Below are 16,550 nucleotides of genomic sequence, written 5' to 3'. Positions count from 1 at the left end.
GAGCCTCATGACATATTGTTTATTAAGGGTATGTCCGCAGGGTGGATTTGAAGTTTTTATTTCATTGTGATTTTTGATGTTTTCTCACTTCACAAAGTTCTGGTTTCACTTCAGCTGTATCCCAAATATGTGTTTCTGCATTGACTAAAACTATAATGCTGGTTTCGTATGCTCAGTACAGGCACACACCAGTCTGTACTAATTAAAATACGTATTGGACAGGGAAGAACTCGTATTACTGCTAGCACACATTTAAAATGTTTGACATTACACATGTTCAGTTTGACAGATGTGAATCAATTGATTCATGGCACTCCAACTATAACATATCTCAATTTATTCTGTATTGTTATTTCCAACTGCAGCTCAAGGATTAATGACCACATTAAGCATGCGATCTGCCAGAAGTGTAATGCAGCTGTCTTAAGAATCCCCCGTCTCTTCTAACACAGTTTTTTCTCAGGATCTCAAAATGGAAAACAGGACAATTAAGCTTAGCTTTTTAGCTGCAGTGATTAAATGCAAAAACAAACTAAATACATGAACCATTCCATAAAATAATATTTTGGGAATGTTTTAAGAAAATGTAACAACTACCAACAGTTGCTGCTATACGGCTACAAAGTGAGACAAGAGGTCAAACAGCTAGCCTCTTGTGACTTTAGTTGGACGATTTAGTCTACCCCTTATGATAAATAATTGACCTCATATCTTTATTTAAATGTGCATGAATTGAGTGCAAGAATGTTCCCTGTAGCTTTCTCCTAGTTTGTCCCTCACTGATTCTCCCCATCATCCGTCATTCTGTCTTTGCCTTTGGCCCCTGTGTGTTTGAGGTGGCCTCTGTCTGTCTATCTGCGGTCTGTCTGTCTGTCTTTCCGTCTGTCACCCCTGACCTTCCCTGTCTGTCCCACAACAGTCATCCAAGCTATACAGCCGCTCAGCCAGTGGAAGAACGCTCGGCACCGTGCCAGCCAGCCGGGGCGCCAGTTGGGCAGTCCATCAGTAGCATTAAAGACATGTTATCCACCCGAGTGTATCCGCCTGGCTTACAGCCCTGATCCCCTGTCCGAGCCCCCCCATGCTGCCCCTTTAACTCACTCAGGGGCCCTTGTTAAAAGTGCACAGTCCCCTTCTTGCTTTATCAGCATGGCACCCAGGCATCCAGCCTCCTGCTTTAGGTCTCTTAAAACACGTACACAAATAAATGAGATGGGTGCTGGAAATAACTACTTTCTCATCTCCAGCCAAGCTGCCCTGCTAGTCAGGTCATTGTCTTTAAAGGGACAGGGGGCCAGGGAAGGTAGGCTGCTGCTGACCTCCTCTCAGTTTTTTCTCTTCATTTAAACAATGACAGGCTTTAAGAGTTTACTTTTATTATTTCTGTTTTGTGGTTTGTCACTGCAGGGGTCACATTCAGTATTATATAGCGTATACTATTACTTACTGGGCAGCTGTGACTTAGGAAGTCGTACACTAAGATTGGTGGTCCGACCCCCTACTCCTTGGGGAAGATACTGTACCCAAAAAACGGTTTCCAAAGGAGAATTGTGATTGTGTGTGAATGTTAAGATCCTGATAAGCAGTTTGACATACACACTTATACCACGGTGTCAGTGTACAATTAGGTAAATGCTGCCAGGCAGTACATGTACCGAATGTTTAGTACACAAGGATCAATCAATCAAGTTGTATTTATAAAGCCCATATCCCAAATTACACATTGTCTCAGACTTTAAAGTTTGTACAGAATCCGACACCCTTTGTCTTTAGATTCTCGCACTGTACAAGGGAAACTCCAAAGAAACACCCAAGTTAATGGTGAAAAAATGTAGTTAAACCTCAGGGACAGACAGACGTGAAAAAGATGGCATGTGTGTAGATTACAAAGATAATACATTTACAACATAGACAGTCCAAATGTTAGAAAATATAATTTGTATATAAAAAAGAAAACAGATCTAATTAACAATCTCCAAGGTGCTGCCAAAAAAGACAATTAGTTGATAATGTTACATTTATTACTGGCAACCTGCAAGGTGAGGGACATGAAAACTCTGGGGATGATGGCTATAAGTTAGCTGTTGTTCAGTTAGCATAAGATATTACAAAGAACATTTGCTATTCAGAACATGAGACAAATAGATCAAGGTAGGATCACAGATTTCAAGAGCTTCTTGCTGTCATGTGATGCTGACCAGGATCAGCGATGGAAATGGGATGGATCGGTGAACTTTACTGAGGGAATGCAATGCTAGAGCTCTGTACGGCTATCAAAGGTCAAGTACTACTTCTGGAGAGCTAAAAGTAGTTCTAATCTAAGGATAGATGGTCATCATTTCATCTTTACTAAATCATCCAGAATGTCTGCTCTTCGTTTCTAGTGTCAGCCCATTCTTATCTTATCTTTCAATTTGTCATTAGGAATATCTAAATTGTGATTCCACACACATATCACTTGACTTTTTCTTGATTGAGTTTCTGTATAGTAAGATAGGTATTGTCGGTTTCATATGTGGTCTTTTCTCTGGGAGCTTTAACTACAATTGTTTCTGTTTACAGCAGCTATCATGGAAGACCGTGGAGATGAAGGCCTTTGAGGGAAAACATAAAAGGTAATCCATTTACCTTTATCATATTGAATGAATGAAAATCTCTGTGGTAATGTCCATCTTGACTGCTCGCACTTTAAGCGTTCAACCTTTAAACTACGATTTTCAGAGATTGTAAATACTGCCTCGAACAAACATCTGAAAAGCTTTGATGATTCAAATGAACCACCCCCACATCATTCAAATCAGAGGTTGGTTTCACAAAGATCTGTTAGACTAGTGTGCATTCTGTAAAGCTTAACCAGTCTTAATGTAGCTTGTCAACTTGTATAATGTGAGTTAGTTGGACCAAAAAAACAACCTTTTTAAGCCAGAAAGTCCAAGAACATGTCTGAACCGAAACTATGCTGACAAGTTACCCAGTTACACCTGGGAGAAGAATGCCGATATCTTTCCTCTGTGTGTTTGGTCTTGATGGTGAAGGGATTGACATCATGTATTCCTGATATCTCACTTTGGCTGCCACTGTTTCCGTTGCCTTGCATATTTGTCCCATTGAATAGTCTCTTATGACAAGCCTTTCTTTTGTTCTCGAGATATACTTGGCGTCAATGTTGTGTTAACCTTTACATTCTTTCTGCCGGAAGTCAATTGTTCTCAAGGTTTTGCATTGGGTGGATAGCTGCTTCTAAGTCCATGGAACATATCCTATAGAATTAAACGTGTTCAGAAACACATGTGGGAATTCTTCCTCCGTCTCTCATTGCCAAACACCTCTCAGTGGCATTGTCTATGCTGGAGTGCTGCAGCAGATTCAGGGGAAATTAATGCTCTTGTTGAGAGCTTAAAGAGCTAGAGGAAGTCATAGAACGCACTGTTCCCCCTCCTTCTTCCTGTCTTTCACTTCTTCCCTCGCCTGTATCATCTGTCTATGGAATGAAGTGCATTACAATATTCCCATATGGCCAAATGCACCAGAGAACTCAAGTACCTTGCATGATAAATGATTCACAGTTGGGAACAAGAACAGCTGATGAATTGGGTTTCTATAATTCAGGGCTGATATTGACCTTTTATGAATAGGCGTCAGTGTTGTCCACTTCTCCAATGATAGATGTAATGATTGCATAGTTATTGTAGAATTGATTACTGCACCATTGTATTATATTGTCTATGCGATAGAATTGATGCATTATTGAGCAAATTCCATTGCACGTCACGCTAAAGACCAAGTTATCAAACAGTCTATCTAATACTGAATATTAAAATTGGAGGTATATTTTCATTTTAGATTAGATTAAATGTAACTCAACTATATTGTCATTGCACATAGTAAAAGAACTGAGATAACAAAATGCAGTTAGCATCTAGTTAGTTAGCATCTAAGCATAAGTGCATAAGAAGAAGTAAAGTGCACAAAGGTTTAAAATCCCAAAAGCTCACAGGGGAGGCGGTTTCTCTCCATCTCACTCACTTCCCCTCCCCCCTTGCCTGAAGGCCTCGGCTTGACTCCTTTTGTTTACATAGTGACATCATTATGTAACACTTGCAAGTAAACATATCCCAATAGAGGCACAAAATACAAATATGAACCTGAAAATGTGTCCTCTTTAAGTCAAAATAACGATTGGCAACCGACTGTAGGCAAATACTAAAAAAAGCTAAAACATAATGAGCAATCACAGTTTGATGAAAGCAGACCAAGGATACCAGTTAGAAAGACTTCAATAATTATTAAGGGGAGATACAATTTATGATGCAACATTAACTGTAACATTTTGGTAAATCTTCACTGATGTCAAAGGTATTTGTTGCTGACAGAAAATATTTGCCAAAAATCATGCTGATGCTGCAGGCTTTGTAGACTGCGTATATTGCATGCACAGCTCTTCTCTCATATCATAATGTCTTCAGAAATGGCCCAAATTCTCCGTTGTAATTGAATGAAATTCTACCTTTTGGTTTATCTTATTCTCAACAATGTCAAGCCTGAATGTGAGCAGCTTTTGCCCTGTTCACGCACGTCCTCCTGCAGCACCACACCTGCAGCAGCAGCAGCAGCAGCAGCAGCAGCAGCATCAGCAGCAGCAGCAGCAGCAGCAGCTCTCAATGTGGAGCTTTAACATAAATGTTATATATAGGCCCCCAGCCTATCAGTGATGCTTCATGGTTTTAATGGGAGGGATAAATGCATGTGTTCCAAATATTTTGAGGGATGTCCCCCCTGCATTCTCCACCCGAAAAAACCTCCAGCTATAAGCTTTTAAAAACAACTCCCCATATAGTCTTTTCATATTTGCGTTAGCTTGTGTTGCTCCTCCTTTTTCTGTTCTCCTTTCCCTCCTCTTCCCCTCCTCCAGTCTCAAAGGCCTCTTTTACTATTTCCTCTGTCCTCCTCTCTCCTCCTCTGCCATAACTCACTTACAGTTCGCCCTCCTCTTCCAATCTCTGTCTCACTTTCTCTCAATTTATTCTCCACTCACACCAGAATTCATACTTATTCTACCTCTTTTCAGCTCCCTATAGGGCTTTTTCTATAAGTTATGCATGCCTCCTGCTAAGCCTACATCTGGAGCCGCTGCTGAACCCTCTTCTTAAATTCCTGCCATGTTTCTTCTCTGTGCCAGGCATCCTCCGGCTGCCTGTCTCCACTCAGGATCCAGCAGAATAAATTACACTGTGTCCTCACACAACCTACTGTATGCACATGGTATGATTTTACGGCACACTTTATATGCTTTGAACATCTATTAGCCAGTCTTTTAGCTAAATTAAAAAATGAAGCAGTTATCCAGGATGTCCCGGCTTCATTTTTTTCTTAGCTGTACGTTTATTAGAGGCTGCAATGGCAGGATTAAATCATATATTGAAACACCTGCATGATGTTGCAATCTTCCAATCCCCATCAGATTAGTTCCATGGAAGCATGTGCGTATAATTGCAAATGCAACGTTTAAGAAGTTTTGGCAGTTACATTTCTCCAATTATTGACCTGCTTAATCAATGTCTTGAACTTTAAAACAGCCGTTCAACATTCTTTGGAGCAACGTGCATCTTTGCTTTTTGCTTTTGTCTTCCTTTTCCACTAAGCCGTGCAGATGTGTACCATCCTCGCATGTGTTTCTGAACAGAATCATTCCTAAGTAAGTAGCCATCCATGTGTTTTTCTCTCTCCTTCTCCTTTGTTTTATTCAACAAAGACCACTCTTTTGCTGTAATGGTAGCCTCCTAGCACATCCTGTGGCATTCTGCCATTCAGATCTACAGGGAGGGCTTCGTGGCAGGACTCGAGTCAGATCTGCCTCTGTATTGAACTGTCTCACGGTTATAGCAGACCGTTGAAGCCATTCCCAGCGATTTCAATCTTTATGAAGGTGTTTATAATTAATAATGCAACATTAACAGTACAATTTCGAGGACCAGAGGTATTTGTTGCGTTGCAGAGATATACGCCAAAAATCTATTCTATCTTTCCCACACACTCCCCCATTTTCTTACACATAATTTCCTGATATTTTTAGTCAATGGTTAATTCAAATGACATTTCTGAAACAAATTCCCCTGAGGTAAAAACCACCGTAAAAATTCTGCGAGTTAAAAAGTTCTTTCTCGTTACTTACACAGCTAATCCGTTAATTCAAGGTCTGACTCAAACTCAGGAATAATTGAAAGGCTCATATTATTTAAACAGGGTGTCAAAAAGCCTCACTTGCAGAACCTATCTGATGTCAGAATTGGCCAACAAAATTGTTTCTAACTTTCTAAAACTTTTTGATGACTCGGGCCATTTTAATTCTACACAGAACTCCTTCAGCGAAATTAACTAAAAAAGGGTCACCATCTTCCACAATGGAAGGAGCTCCATTCATCCTGATTGCAAGGACTGCCTCATTTACTGAAAGGCTTGACTTGTATTTCATTCAGCCATCAAAATAATTCTGTTAATGAACTCTTCTCATAGACAATCAGACATTTTCCTTAATGCCAGATTCCCTTGCCACTGGCTCTTTCAAATCTCTTTCAGCAAAGTTGGATCAATAATGTCACTTTCCAAAGAATACTAATGTCACTAATTGTTGAGATATTTTCTACTGAGATGCCTCTGCACTGCTATAATAATCAACTTCTCAACAGCTACGGGCCAGGCTTTTGAAAACTATTTTGGTAAGGGCAGCTTCTTTATTGGGCTCTAAAGCAGTAAGCTTGTCATCTTAAAACCGGAGACTGAACAAAAGCATTGTTTCCTCTCTTGTATTCACCTCACAACTCTGCAGCACCCAGACACTGTCTGACAAATGCATGATGGGAATCGGTGTGGTGGGAACGGAGTGGAGCGGGGGGTGGAAAAAAATCGACTGGCAAGTAACGAGTGGCAGGAAGCCATGTTTTCAGCTCACAGTGGCTGTCCTTTATTGGGGACTGGTAAACAGAAACTAAATAAAGATAAGAAAGGAGAAGGAAGAGGAAATGACAGAGACAAGGACAGAAAGAGGGACAGATTACTTCAAGTACCCCAACATTTAGCATAAAGGGGTTTTATAAAGGAAGCAGGTCAGATACAGAAAATTGTTAGAAAAAAGCAATTCATGTTGCCTTCCGGTCTTTGTCAATTTGTTCTTCAAAGGTTTGATCCTAAATGACATTTGTAGTCATGCAAGTTCTCTTGGCTTAAGATACAAAATAATCTGATCTAATTGTGTCTGATCTATTATAAAAGAATTAATTTTCTTTATCAACCTGAAACTTTCCTGACAAATTGGTTTTATCTTGTGGCCTGGTTTTTGACACTCTTCGCTACAGCAGCCAATGGTACCTGGGTTATCTACAAAATATGATCTATTCCAATTTTTTTTTTTAAAGGAAAAAATAAACCTTTTCAGCTCGACATTGTTCATAGCTGTCCGTATAAGAACTTTGCTTTAGTGAAATGCTGCAATTTAAAAAATATTTCTGTAGTGTCAGTACTTTAAAGTGCCTGGCTGGTCCCATATTTCGTGCACCACCAGTATTCAGTAACATTTAAACCACAATGGTGGTTTTGCAAACTCTCCTTATCTGTTGCAATTTCAATTAACATCTTTTATTTAATATATTTTATTATTTATTTATCATTATTGATCTATTTCAGGGTTTCTTTATACATTTTTTAAAAATGAGCATGATTTTCACATATTAATGCAGATGTGTTATCCAATAGATACATTGTGTTCAGTTCAGGTAAACCATGAAATTATGAATTGTTAAGGTATACATTTTTTTTAAATACCTGAATGCCACATGCAAGGTTAATTGTCCAACAATAAAGATATACAGATAGAAGAGACCCATCCAAAATAGAAACAATATCAAGATGATTATCTTGTTTGAATACACTCTGATGAAAGTAACCTATTTTGAACATTAGACATGGAAAGTCAACAGACAAACAACTTCTGCTATAGATATCCAGACTTCTGCATGATATTATCACATCAAGGCTACTCAACACTGAAAATGCCTTTTGCCCTGTTTTCTAGTCTTTACTAAGCGAGCAACTGAAACGGTCCATTTGCTTTTCCACCGCACGGCAGACCACTGATTTGGTCAGAGAGAACTTTTTGTTGGCTGAGAGAGGATATCCTGCACAAACCTGCCAATTTGAAAAAACTCAAGCTACCATCAATGTTTGTGTTGACTAGACCTAGAGTTGAGGAAACAAAAGGTATGCTGTACAAAAGACAATGCGCAAATCTTTCTTTGGTTGCAGATAAAATAATTTAGCCAGTGTCTTGTTAAAGATGACGCCGCTGTAGTTTCAAGCCTGGTCAATATGCTGATCAGCTGAGAAACACACCTACACTGAGGCGTTACTGTGACAGTGGAAAGCTCAAATGGACCAGGTCAAACCATGTAGTTGAAATGAGGCATTAATAACTTGTAACCATTTTTCTCTCCGCTCATTTGGAACTGTTTGCCTACTGTAGCAAACAAGAGCCTTTACCGAAGGAGCAATCAACTCGCTTTATAACGTGTAATTAAACAGTGTGTTGGCACACTGGGGCTGAATTAGTTACAACATGTTGATTGCCTTTCAGTCACACACTGCTGTTAAGTGACAATTACCAACTTGTGTAATTGGACTTTCTCTAAAGAATACTATAAAGGCAGGACCTGAAATAAGTCTTTGGAATCATCATTATTGAATGAAGTGGAACGAAAAGTGTTACAATACCTATTGCAGGGAGTAGAGATTAAAACTAATACGACTAACGGAGGGGATGTTGCTACGGAAGGAAGAATACATACATATTTCAAGGTCATTATGTGTAAGAACAAGACAAAGCTTTCACCCTCAGTTTTCATGACTTGTTGAGCACAATCCATAACTCCCACGCATACAATTGAATTAACTCTATAGAAGTTTATACAATGTACAGTACATGTTATTGTATGCTCTCTTTTGCCTACTTCTTGCTCACTGTATACATTGACTATTCTGTAAGATGTTAGTGGATTGGCTGTTGGCTACTGAGCTTCTACAAATATTCTATCTGAAGGATTTGGATACTGCTGAAGAAACACACAAGTCTTCATGTCAATTATCTTGTAGCAACGACCACCAACTCTATAGCAGTCAGAGAAAGGAGAAGTACTCAGATCTTGTTCTTGAGTTAAAGAAGAAATACCAGAGTGTAAGAATACTCTGTTACAAGTAAAGGTCCTGTATTACTGGGAATACAGGACTTTACATTTTACTCTTGTAAAAGTACAAATATATTGTCAGCTAAATATACTTAAAGTTCCAAAAGTAAAAGAACTCATTATGCAGATTGGCCCATTTCAGAATAATAGTGTATTTTATGTTTTTATTATAATTATTGAGAGATTAAAGTGTTATCAAAGCTGGTGAAGGTGCAGCTAGTTTTAAATATGTTGTATGTCTCTTTTAAGTGTTGATTATATTTCACATCATTAATCCGAAATTGCAAAGTAACTAAAGATATTTAATAAAAGTTGTGGAGTAAAAGTACACGATTCGCTCCTGAATTGTAGTGGAGTAGAAGTACAAAGTATCAAAACATTTTACTGAAGTACTGTACTTGTGTAAATGTACTAAGTTACTTAACGACACTGTCATTTAGAAATGCGCTAGGGGCGTGGTCAGTGCAGGGTGACATCACTGTTGGGTGGGGCTACGCAGCTATGCAGGTGGGTGTGGTCAGAGTTTTAGAAAGTGATATTCGATCAGAAGAGTCAATGTATTTAAGATGAGGTACTGCGTAAAAATCAAGAACTTGATAACAATCGTGACAAGAAATGAGCCAGGACTCAATATTTATTCAGATATCATTCAACCAAATCAAATTAACCGAGTTGTGAGTCACAATTTGTTTTGAATGGAATAATGTTTCAGCATGAAATTGAATTGGCGTGACAGACTTTCCTTATTATAAGGAAAATGTAATGCATGTTGGACATGACTGGAGGAGGATAAAGTCCAGCTGCTTGGAAACTGCACAGCCATTTCAGAATGATACATTCACACTCACCGTGGCTTTACCTACCAAATGGACTACTTCAAGCTTCAGATGCTTACAAAGTGAAATTAAAGTCCTGCTTTCTGATTGGATCGGGGTGAGAATTCTGCCTGATACGTGATTGGTCCCTTGCAGCTGCATCAAAAACTGGTCTGCTTGACTCTGCTCACAGGCAGATCTGTCCACAGGGCCAATCCCAGTTAAAAAAAACAAAAGGCAAAAGTATGAAAAGACCATGTTGTCTAGTTTTATTTCAATTAATTGTATTTTAATACATATCTCAGCCTTTTTTTGAAATTCAACAGAATGGTTGTTTCACCCTGCTTTAAGCTGATATTCAACATTTCTAAAAGCCATTCAATTGTGTAAATCAATGCACTTGCAAATCAGACTTTAAACAATGAGCCATTGACCCAAGAGCATTTTACGTTGACAGACACAACAAGAGAGCTGAGAAATTGGTTTATCATTTTCTTTAGAGAATGAATTTATGTTAGTAGAAAAGGGAAAACTGTCCGTCCACACCGCAACAAGTCCCATTTCAGTTCTGCTGTCAGCGTGAGATTCTTTTTCTTTGGAAGCCATCGCGAAAAAGGGCATCTTTGAAATGGAATGCTCCAGTTTACGCTATGAGAGCCTTGATCTCCGTATCAAGCACTGAACCAACAGTGAGCTCAGTGTATCATAACTCTCCATGCAGGGTTGCAAAATTCATAATTTTGCACTTCCAAACCTCCTGAAGCCCCGAGGCTCCTTTGATCTTTATAAAAATTGAAAGCATATCATTTTTACAAGCCTGGTGTCTCATATTTACGACATACGACAGACCTCCCACAGGCTGGAGATGTTGATGCCGTCCGACAGGCATGGCCGAGCACTAAATAAAGACTGCTAAAGGTTCAGTGAACCAGGAGCTTTTATTTTCATAAAAATGTACCACTTCCTGTTAGAATGGAATTAGATTCAACAATATTATCCCAGCAGGAAAACAGATTCATTCATTATATATATGTATTGATAAACATGCCATTTATTCTACGGATGCAGCGTTAAATAAATGTTTTTTTATTGTTACAATTGCAAATATATTTATTGTTATGCACTTATTTGCTCTGCTCCCAAAAGTTTCCGGAGCTTCTTTCCGGCTCAGCTCTGCACAGCAGGCTTTGATTTCTCTCCTTTTCTTTCACTAAGCTTATCGGCAACTGGCACGGAGTGAGCCTTGGCTGCAAAAACACCGTCCAATCAGCTGCAAACACACAATCTCAACTTCCTGGTCTTTGTCGACCTGTGACATCTGATTGGATGGAGAGGGTCACGAATCCCCCTTTCTTCTGATGCTTTGTCATCTTTCTTTTTAAATAGACCACAGTTTAATAATCATTCATACGTTAGACATGCTTACATAATATCTAACGTAAGAAATTATCCTGCCTGCATGGATAGGGTCATTATAGCAGGGAATTAAAAATGGATACAGCACAGAAAATACCGAATATGCAAAAGTAAGTAAAACTACAGAATTCAGACGACACCAATCTGAGAAATAGGCGTAACATCATTATTAAGATGTGTCTCTCGGACAGACAGACAGACAGACAGTCGGACAGCAGGACAGGACGGACAGTAGACAACGGCGGTAATGGCACTCGGCTTTCAGCGGGAGCACCAGCTGTGCCTGATCCAAATGGGCACCGACAGCGATTCAGGGCAAGCAGGGTCACATGAGGACACCAACGCCGGGGGGGAGGGGAGGGTTGGCGGAGCGGGCAGAGAGATGGAGAGAGAGGAGGAAGTACGGCGAGGAAGGCAAAAGGGAGGAACGAACGAGAGAGGGAGGGAGAAGGAGAGAGGATGAGGTAGTGGTACGATGAAGGAAACAAAAGAACAACAAGAAAGGCAAACAAGAGTCAGCAGGGTTTTAATCTGTTTCACGATATATGAAACATGGAGATGTCACAACATCATCATTCATCGGTTGATCTGATACAGATTCTTTGTATATGACTTTCAGTATAAATGTACATGTTAGCTATTTTGTGTTTCATTAAAAAGGTCAAATGCCCTGTTTGAGTTCCCCAGACTTATTTTGGAGAACTGTCATGTTTTTATTACAAAACCCCTTTTTTAATTTGTCAAAAGAAACCACAATTCAATAATTTGATTGAGAAGTAATCATGCAAGAACTTTGAATGTTGTTAATGAAGTGCCTTGAAATAATGTCCACATTGCACATCGTGAAAATAATATGCAATAACACAAAAACCAAATTATTTTTTGCAAACTTTTTCTATTGATTTTTACCGCAGTCTTTGACATTTCTGACCACATTACACCGAATGTTCTCGTGACCTTATCCTAGTCTTATTTTAACAATTGTATGTTTGCCTAACCACAATCAATCCCTAACATAAACCATACCAGCTATAATACAAAGCAATCCTTTTAAAAATATTCAAAATGGTGATAAATACAAAATCTCAAATGACCAATGTCTGAATGTCTGATAGGTCCTTTGTCATTAGCGAGACCCTGTTGACGTATTTTCAAGCTTTGCAAACTAGAAAAAATAAAGTAAATTATCTCCAGTAATTAACACCAAATGTTGACCTCAATATTGTACAATTCTACACTCAATGGTTTTATGAAGTGATCTTTCTTTTCACGCCTGATAACAACTTTTGTAAATGCTTTATATTTCTGTGAATGGAAATCCCTGAATTGTTCATGTTAGAGAAAGGTCATTGTTACTGCAAAAAATGGATATGATTAGGATAAGGCAACTAACATATTTGGTTAATATAGTTAATAACTACAATCAGTGAAACAACTGAGGTTGACTTTGAGCTATAAAGAGAGGCTAATCTGGTTTCCACGTCAAATACACCCGTACATTCTGCTTCGCTACATATAAGCTATATCATTTGGTGCTGTATGTATTGGCAGGGATATAAGCCGTATATTGTGATGTGCATAATCGTCCAACATAATGCTATTCATGAGTTCATACTGAGTTGGCTTGGAATAGTTTTCTAAAGATAACGTATAGCAAGTCTATGGCAATGGCATTCTCTCTTTGGCCATGAAACTGGTAAAATCCTAGGAAATTTAATTTACAGTTAATGTTAGTGGGAGGGAGTTTCGCTCATAAAAACATCTCAAAGAAATAAAATCATTCTTTATTACTTCGCTCTTGGATGAATCTCGATTTACTAGGAGGGCTGACTTGTTCCAGTTCCTATCTGTGCGTCCCATCGTGTAGGCCTGCAGCTCCAAATTCAATCCTCTTAGCTTTTTCTCTTCCCAGCAAAACAAAGAGATTCCCAAGACTGGAGCCAAACGAGATCACTGATAAACATTAAAACCCTTATGAGGAAAACACTGTCAGAGGGGAGACTAGCCGTCCAGGCCAACACATGCTGATTAGTGGCCTTTGCAGAGAGGGTCTTTTCTTTCCAAGGAGTTGATTGCCAACAAATAAATAAGTGACCATGCAATAAATTTGTGAACATGCAGTACAAGAATGTTAAGATGCCCGGCAACCCAATGAAGATTGGCAAACAATCACCAAATTCATTCTGTGGTAGTCCTCGGCAGGTGCTCCTCTGCTTTTATGACTTACTCCTGTGTACCTTTTTAGTTTATATTTGAGTGACACTTTCCCATTGGTAGTACAATCCTTTCACTTGTATTCTGAATGTGGTTGTCTAATGTTCTGGAACTTCAATCGACCTTAGCAGGTATTTTTACCTGGAACATTCAATGCATTCCAAAAGTTATACGTGTGTGCATGTTTTTATTCCCTTGCTATTAGGGGCAGATAGACAAGCCTGTGCCAGAGCAAATCTGTAGAGAGGGCATGGGAATTTCATGGGAGGGTCTTAGAAACAGCATGGCCATCAGCATTGCGAGAAGACAAGCTGCCAGCAAATACGCACAAATATACACCATATTACACACAAAGAAGCAAAAGATTTATATGGAAATACTCAACTCACCGCTTGATGCTAACACGCCCTTTTCCGATGTACATTTTTAATATATAACAGAATAGGAAGGCAAACTCAGGTAAAATCCTAGTCTTTTTTGTTACAAATGTAATTGACGTATATAAAATGTGGGGATTTTACTTCATATCTAACATCTTGTAGATCGAAGCATTAAAGTGCACAATTAAAAAAAAAAGAAAATATTTGGGGAGGGTTAGGATGTCTAATAGGAAGTGCTTGCCCTACCTGGCCCTCCCACGGTGCCGTTCTGCAGACAAACACTATTGAATTTGATCTATTGAGTTAATTTCATCATATCTTTATTGATCAATTATACATAATCATCATTACCAAAAAAATTGATTTAGGTGAATGAAAAATGTAACACCCAAAGATCCAGATGTTACTTTCTAAAACCTTTTTTATTATTAACAATTGGAGATTCAGCGTTTCTGGCCCAACCTTTCAACAAATACTGATAAATAGGATCTGTCGGTCTTTGGGAAAAACTAAAATCACAAAAACCACTGAGGCAATGTGTAACTCTACTTACGGAAACTAGAAGGACGACTTGCATTGGACGGTTGCATTGCCGCCATTTTCTTTCAAATAGACTCCAGGGAAGATTAGGAGATACTTTTGTCAGACAGACCATGGGTGAATAGAGAGAAAGAAAGGGGGAAATTTAGAGAGTTTGAGAAAGAAAGAGGCAGAGCAAATGAAACTGGACGATGAAGAGCCATGGGGAGACCGAGTGAAAGAAAAGGGGCTCGAGAGGGAGGGAGGAGTAGGCGATAGAGAGAAGGCCAAATGTGTCTGGGAAAGTTTTGAAGCTGAGGTGCATGGTGGGAGAGCAGACAGTGTGTCTGGGGGGTCTGAGGTGTGGATTAATGCCAGCGATTGGAGGAGGGTTGCCGCAGTTGTGCGTGAGCAGAATATCAGATGGAGGGAGAAGAGAGGAGAGAAAATGGAAAGGGCGCAGAAAGTGAATTTTGGAATGGGTTGATATTCTCTGACTGAAGTAACCAAAAACTCCAGATAAATGCAGCCCGCTTATAGACGCCTTATTTTAAGTTAAGTTGAAACAAAAAAATGGCTGAATTAAAAAAAATGGACAAGGACTTATGTTGGTGCAGGAGTACGGTTCTTCTTACCGTTCTGTAATGTTTCAACTTATTTAAAGAAACATTTGGTCAGCCTTCTACTGTCAGACTACCATCCACGATAGTAAAACACACGGCAGGGTTCATCATGTGCATTTGAGGCAGAACCCATAATGCATGACCCATGAAATTGCACCAAACAACTTTCATTTTTTTGTATGAAAAGCAATTTGAAAGGATTACAAGGACTGCAGCAAACACATCTTATGAACCCCAAGTCAGGCTGCAGGCTTGACACGGTAAAATTTCATTACAGCAAGATTATTGTGGATCAACTTTGAGTTTAGGGCATTTATTTATGTTTTTTTAATTCCCTGAAGGAAACTTCAAGCTAGTTATCTCTGTGCTAGAGGTCATACTGGAGACAGAATATCAAAACTATGATGATGGAATAGAGATCATAGAAACAGAAAAAAAACAGACGGTTTAAAATGGCTCTGCCTCATTTGAACCCAAAAAGTTCTTTGCCTGGTTTGGTTTACTTTTCTTGGTGGCTCTAAATGACATTAAAAGGCAAGAGTTTAGAACTTTAGAAGTTAAGAACCTCAAATAGCTTGTTAAACATACCCCGAGTGACAAATGATTGCAGTGTGTATCTGAAAATCCAATGTTTACCTCATTAAGGTTTGGATTTTCTAAACTTCATTAAGCAGTAGTCCAACTGAGTTACAGTTCCTTTTGAGCTCTGTGAAGCTTTTTCTAAGTTTGAAAACTGCAAATTCAAATTGACTCTGAGAAAAGTTAGCTGTTTTTTTGTATATTATGGAAAGTGGTTCTACTTAACTTTAGTGTAAAATGTTTACAAACTCTGAAAATAAGATAAGGGAACCTTGAAAGTTGACCTAAAGGTTGGTTGACTGAGCACAATAAACAGTTTACAGAGTTAGTTCATGTGAGCACATTTGCTGTGTGGCTGTAGATGTGTTAGGGTTAGGGTTTGGGTTTAGGGTTAGGGTTAGGTTGACCTAAAGCAAATATCTCTACTTGGAGGGTGGTTTCCTGGGTTATGTGACACCTTATTCCTTATTGAATTTTGTGTTTTTGTAAATTACAAATGACCTCAAGTTTTCACAAGACCTTATCCAAGCTTTTAGTGGCCTGATCATTACATATGCATTTTGATGCTAACCCTATCCCTAACCCTAGCCAACACAAGTCAACCTTTAGCTTAGCATGCTACCAGGATGTAGTTAGTTTATACATTGGCTTTTTACTGCTGGCAATCCCATTAATGCTTAAAAAAGTCACAAATTGGTGTTAATGTGTGGAGATTATCCTGCAGAACAAAACGTGTTAGGTGACATAAACGTGTGCAGGCCACAGATAATA

The 16,550-nt window shown here is 38.9% G+C and overlaps 1 long non-coding RNA gene across 5 annotated transcripts in view; it reads left to right on the top strand.

The window, feature by feature from the left end:
• LOC134880631 (uncharacterized) overlaps positions 1 to 16,550 on the top strand; it is an 89,438-nt gene that overhangs the window by 55,268 nt on the left and 17,620 nt on the right. For all 5 annotated transcript variants that reach the window (XR_010167952.1, XR_010167945.1, XR_010167946.1 and 2 more), the window contains one exon: positions 2,563 to 2,615. This is a non-coding gene — a long non-coding RNA (uncharacterized LOC134880631). The remainder of the gene's footprint in view (positions 1 to 2,562; positions 2,616 to 16,550) is intronic.

Source organism: Eleginops maclovinus, chromosome 18, assembly GCF_036324505.1.
Source record: "Eleginops maclovinus isolate JMC-PN-2008 ecotype Puerto Natales chromosome 18, JC_Emac_rtc_rv5, whole genome shotgun sequence".
In the NCBI taxonomy this organism is placed as follows: Eukaryota; Metazoa; Chordata; class Actinopteri; order Perciformes; family Eleginopidae; genus Eleginops; species Eleginops maclovinus.
The sequence above is the reverse complement of the archived record's forward strand: the minus strand, read 5'-3'. Positions and strand labels throughout refer to the sequence as shown.